Source organism: Electrophorus electricus, chromosome 15, assembly GCF_013358815.1.
Source record: "Electrophorus electricus isolate fEleEle1 chromosome 15, fEleEle1.pri, whole genome shotgun sequence".
Taxonomy (NCBI): Eukaryota; Metazoa; Chordata; class Actinopteri; order Gymnotiformes; family Gymnotidae; genus Electrophorus; species Electrophorus electricus.
Genome location: NC_049549.1, coordinates 4,165,902 through 4,172,310, shown reverse-complemented (window position 1 = coordinate 4,172,310; position 6,409 = coordinate 4,165,902).

Sequence of the window (6,409 nt, the reverse complement as noted above, 5' to 3'; positions counted from 1 at the left end):
ACAGTGTGTGTGTACTAAAGTAAGCACCTTTGCTTTTTAGCTTAATAAATCCTTCTGTGTTGTTTTATCTAAACTCATCTTTAAATAGTACTTATATTATGTAAATGCTATGGCCTCAGAGGGTCTGGTCTTTATCAGATAAACTACAATAAAGTCTATTTTCTATTATGATGAATGGAACACTGGAGACTGCCAAGGTTGCTATTCTGAAATCAGCTTTGTGCCTGCTTCTGTTCCTGATGTAATGGTTGTTATGTGGTGTCTGGCATCAAGAAATGCTTGTTTTGTTGTGCTCACAAATGTATTCAGAGAAAAAACAAAAAACCTTTCAGAGCTTGTGAATGACATCCTAAAATGTCTGTGATAAGTCAGTCATTTCTGTACTCAGAGAAAAAAGGTTTTAAGCCCTTTTCTTATGTATATTCATACATTTAGACAGATACACAGATGTGCAGATGGAGTAAAGACAGACAGACAGATATATATAGTGTATTCTTATAGTGTATTCATATTTACAATAACAGATTTTGGGGTCATTAAATTTTTTACATGAAAGAGGATGTACTCTTCATTTTAGATTTAGTTGGTATTCATACACACATGAAACCTGTTGTGCAACATTGCTGGTTAAGCTGTGGATAACTGTTTTTAGCAAGGATATCTTCAGTAGTAAAGGCATTCCAACAACACACTCCAGGCCAGTCATCAAAATGAAGCTTCTAGTGCGTTTCCTGATGCTTGCATGCAGTCTCACTGGTATAAGCCACTCTGTTCCATTCTAAAACAAACCAGGCAGTACTATTATGAGACACCATGTGTTTAATGAAAATATTTCACTATACAATGCAGATATGGATGAATGAAATTTGATGGATGGAAAATCACCATCTAAGTATTCCATTTTATTAGATAATTATTCACTAGTTTTATAGTTTTATTCTGGATAGCTAATTGACAGTTACACATAGTATTTTTATGAAAGATTACGGGATTACTGTGTTCCAGATTTTTAAAAAAAAATGCTTTTAACATCTAAATATGGGAATTAAAAATAGAACTGTCTACAAGCACTAGGAATGCACTCAAGGAGAAGGAGATTTCCCCATAACCTGTCCTTGATGTTGATGTCTTATTTTGTCTCCTTCATTTTTGCTTAATCAAGACTTTTCATCACTTCTTGTTCTTTTCATGTTCCAAGAAAAAATGTGTAACTTGTCTTTTAACTTTTTAAGGTGTACAGTGCTCTTATTTGCCTTTAATTTGCAATGTCTATAGTGTCCTATTTTGTCGCTGTCTCTTACAATGGATCGTTTTCTATAGCACAAGCCCTCCAGTGCTAACACCTGTGTGGCTGGGGACTGGAAGACTCCCACAGAGTGTCCAGCGCCAAACAACTTCTGCAGAACCGTTTCAACATGTAAGTCCTCAAAACATCCATTTGCTGAAACATTATGTGCTCTGCCTCATCAAGTAGAACTCATCATAGAGACAATTTTACACTTGCTGAGATGATATGGCTGGACCTGTGATTTGCTCTATGTCTTCTGCAGCTACTACTTTTTCTCGGACTTGTGAGGAGCCCTGTGTTTCCGAGGTGAATGTCCATTGCTGCCACACAGACTTGTGTAGATGAGGACTCGCTGGTCTCAGCCCTCTTGCGTTATCAGTCTAGCAGATTGCAGTCTAACACGGAATGACGCTGTTTAGAAGAAAAGAATTATAATCTTTCTTATTTTATCATGTGGTACTCGCCAATGTTTAAATAAACATCGGTGACTTCTCAGCATGTTAGCTTTTTTCCACTTTCAAATACCTTAAAGCCTCAGTGTGTAACTTCAGTGCATTGTACTGTTTAATGTAAGTGCAGTCATGGTAATTAAGAAAGGTCAGTAGCAGAAAAATTGTTTTAATATATTTGTCTGCGGCAAAATTAAATCTGTTGTGGTGGACACTACTGTAACTGTTTGCAGCTCTTTTGAGTAGCTGTGTGTTTATATTGAAGAGCTTAAAGATGTCATTAAAAAAAAAACTAAAAAACATTAAACGTGTCATAAAGATAAATCATTAACAATTTAAATTAAAGCTCCCTTAACTAACATTGATTACAGCATTAGGCAACATTAACAAACCACCACCTTCAGCATTATATGTCATGTGTATTGTTAACAGTGTAATTAGCACTTGTATTAATAGTCTTCATTGCTGCCAACACTTTGGAAGATGGAAGGGAAGGCCAAAACTAAGCAGTGAAGCCCCATGCACATGGAGTGACAGTGTTACCTACGTATACAGATCATGAATCAGGAACTGGCCCAGATAAGACAGCCTATTACCAGAAAACTGTAGGCCATGTGCAGTGGTGTGCCACTGCTGAAGGGCCTATCTGATGTGATGTAACTGGTGCACTGCCACAGCATATATCAACATAACACACAGACACAACACAGCATACAGACATAACAGACAGACATCACCCAGCAAACAGACATAACAGACAGACATAACCCAGCATACAGACATAACAGACAGACACAACCCAGCATACAGACATAACAGACAGACATAACCCAGCATACAGACATAACAGATAGACATAACCCAGCATACAGACATAACAGACAGACACAACCCAGCATACAGACATAACAGACAGACACAACCCAGCATACAGACATAACAGACAGACATAACCCAGCATACAGACATAACAGACAGACACAACCCAGCATACTGACATGACAGACATACATAACCCAGCATACAGACATAACAAACAGACACAGCCCGACATACAGGCATGCTAGTCTGGTCCCTTTTATTTTAGTAAACAAGCAAATAAGGAAAGACACTCACATGTGCAGCACAAAATTTTATATATGGCTTCCCATCGGCACACACAGACTGCTCATAATCTTATTCAAACTGGCTTTGATTTATGGGTCAGATGTGTATTAATCATTTTCAGCCATTCCTTCCTTTTCCATTACAGAGGGGCCTGATATTAAAAGATTGAGGGTTTACAAAATAACCAGTGGAAACCACAGTTTTTTACACACACACACACACACACACACTTACCCCCCCCCACACACACACACACACAAACACACAGTACTTCTATCACTACTGGAAAGAGAAAGCTGAAGAGCCAAAAAGCCTTGATCAGATGAACTGATGCAGAACTTCTGTCAATTTAGTACTTCCACGAAACTGCCAAAAGTGAAAGAGGATTTTGGAGAATCTGGGTTCTTTCATATATTAAGAGCCAAATGTCAAAACTGGAAAGAAAAAGGGAACGAGTTCAACTGAATAGGAACACAGAAATATAGCAGAAGCAATATTATAACACATGTAGTTCACCAGGTAGAGCAAGGTGCTAGCAACACCAAGGTCAGAGGTTGGACTTCAAGGTCATTGTCACAGTTGGTTCCTCCTAGCTTCCATGTTCCGTGGTTTCTCTGTCTTGTGTATTTTAGTTTCTAGGCTTGTTAAGTTCATGTATTTAAACCTTGTCTTGTTCCCTTTGTTTTGTTCATTGTGAGGTTGGCTGTTCTTTGAATGTTCATTGAATGTTTTGGCTGCATGTCTGAAAGTTTTTGAAAGCCCGTCTGTGTTTTGAAACCTTCGTTTATGTTGGTCTGTTTTGTTACCCTAGCCTTTGTGTTTCTTAGCCTCCGATTTCTTCCTAGCTTCTTTGTTATAGCCTACTTCCCTTGTTTTCCTTAGTGTGTTTGTTTGTTTATCATCTATCCCCGTACTCTCTATGTTGGCTCTATTACCCTGGACTACCCTAATGACTATGACTCTGGATTTGCCCCTAATAAATCTCGCTCTTCTCCGCACATGCATCCGCCTCCTTACCGCTCACAATTACAGTCAGACTCTTAAGGGTCACATGTACACAAGGCTGCCAGAACCATTGGGGCAAGTGAGCCTTTGACCCACTATTTTTCAAAGTATATGGGGACGATGCCCCACAACTTTTAGATTAAGATGAAAATATCTGGAATATTTTTAAAATTCCACTCTCCTTTTAACTACTTGAATGGGGAGAGAGCATGCAAATGTCTCAGAAGCGGATTTGACTCCACTGGTAAAACCTGACAAAAATGGTATATAATTTAGTGTGATAATACAGTGTATTATATAAGTTAGTGCATCGTAGTAAAACATTTACCAGACACGTGAGCTGCTGCAATCCACTCACCATCCAGCTGCTTTGCTGTCAATTTTGGGGGAATATCCCACCCCCAGCTGCAACATAGATTTTGATTGGTTTTGCTGCTGTGTTGTATTATCTGTCAGTCAGTGCTTATAGGTCAGTGCTCCAAGTAGTTTCAAGATCCTGGTGTGTAAATGGAAATAATTTGGAAGTTGCCAAAATAACTGCTGAGTGAACAAACCTGCCTGTAAAAACTTTGTTTAGACCTACTGTTTGTTTCATCCATGTTTTGAGAATGGAGAAGGAAAAAAAAATCAGATATTACATTTCTAAATACTTTTGTGCAGTGAGCAACTATATACTTCTTGCTATGTCTAAAATAACATAACTTTTTCTAATGACCAGGACATCATATCAGATTTCATGTGATATATGCATGTCACTCTGGATAAGAGCACCTGTCAAATGTAAAAAAGAAAAAAAAAAAAAAAGAAAAAAAGTTTTTTTAATGTAAAATAATAAAAGAGGAGAAAATAAGATAATGTAAGATAATGAAATAATGACAAAAGGAAACTGATTCTGGAATTACGAACAAATTCTGGAACGGATTCTGGGTGTAATGTAGATGTCTTCTTCCTAATTACACATCAGTATTACACATCAATATTACACATTAGCATGAACATGCAGCCTAGGCTTTGAACCAAGTGAACAAGCTGGTGACAGTGAGAAATTACCAGTGTGGCACAACACATGTCTGCTAAAACTGAAAATCTCCTCACAGATGAAGTGACTGTGCAAAGCCAGGAACAACCACTCTTATGATGACCTACTTCCACCCAGCAAAAATTCAGGCTTCCTCAGCATGAGGTTTATGCATCAGCCATCAGGCCTATTTCAGGACAATTCCAAAAATAAAAGATGAAAAGGTTTCTGACAAGACATCATATGCACTTAGGCTAAGTACCATCAGCACATGCATTCCCGGGTCAATGGACTTCTTACTTGGCAAAGTGGAGGTAGCCTGGCCAACTGGCCAACCACGTCAGCACAGTAGCGATCTCACATCTATGAGTGAGATATGAGAGCCTATTTAAGGAATCTGAACCCTGAACTTTGATGAGAAAAGTTATGTTTTAGCATGGGTTACAAAGGCTTTCTAAGAGCAAAAAGCTACCAAAGCTACATATGATACTACAGTTTGTCCCAATGCAGAATCAATACATTTACCTTTACTTTTGTGGCTTTAGTGAATAGTGTGAATACACTGTATAATAGTGTGTGTGTGTGTGTGTGTGTGTGTGTGTGTGTGTGTGTGTGTGTGTGTGTGTGTGTGTGTGTGTGTGTGTATATATATATATAGATAGATAGATAGAGAGAGAGACAAAGAGAGAGAGAGAGAGAGTTAATACAAATTTTTTTGAGAATTTGAGTGCTTCAGCAATGTAGCACAATATTATTCCCTTTTTTAATGTACTACTAAAAGTATGGTAACACACACACACACACACACACACACACACACACACACACACACACACACACACACACACATACATACATATATATATATATATATATATATATATATATATATATATATATATATATATATATATATATAATCCCTGCTGTTCTCCCATTGGCTAGTTTGAATTGTTACTAATCCCTGATTTCCATAATTCTTCCTGTGCAGCTATAAACACTCTTGTTAATCAGATGCAGGAATCCCATCTTAAACCCATAACCCAAATAGCCAGTGTCTGCATTATATGGACCGTGTTGTGGTGGGGTGCTTGTGTTGGGAGCTCTGTCTAGAGTAATACCAGTCCTCCCCTTCTGGTGGATTATGGGAGGGATTTCATTCCGTATTAATCTGTGAGACAGCAGGCAACCTAGAGCATTAAGATTACTATCTGCTACTGATTCCACAACCATCCTTTCATTTGTCCTGGACATAGAACTGCAAAGAGGCACCTCAGTATGAATCTCTTCTGTTTCTCTCTGGTAAGTTTTTATTTTTCTTTCTGCTCAAATGTCATGTGACAGTTTTAGGTGTGGTATGAGAAGCTGCTATGAAATGAAATGTGTGGTCAAATAAAGGTCATGTGAAGTCAGGGGGATTGATGCGCGGGTTCTTGCTGTGCCCTGCGGTTGATCAGCGTTTGTTTCATTTATTTGTCATGCCTCTTTTTTTGTGTTATGCTGGGGAACCACTTCTGTTTGTGGGGGTGATGCTGGAGGTGA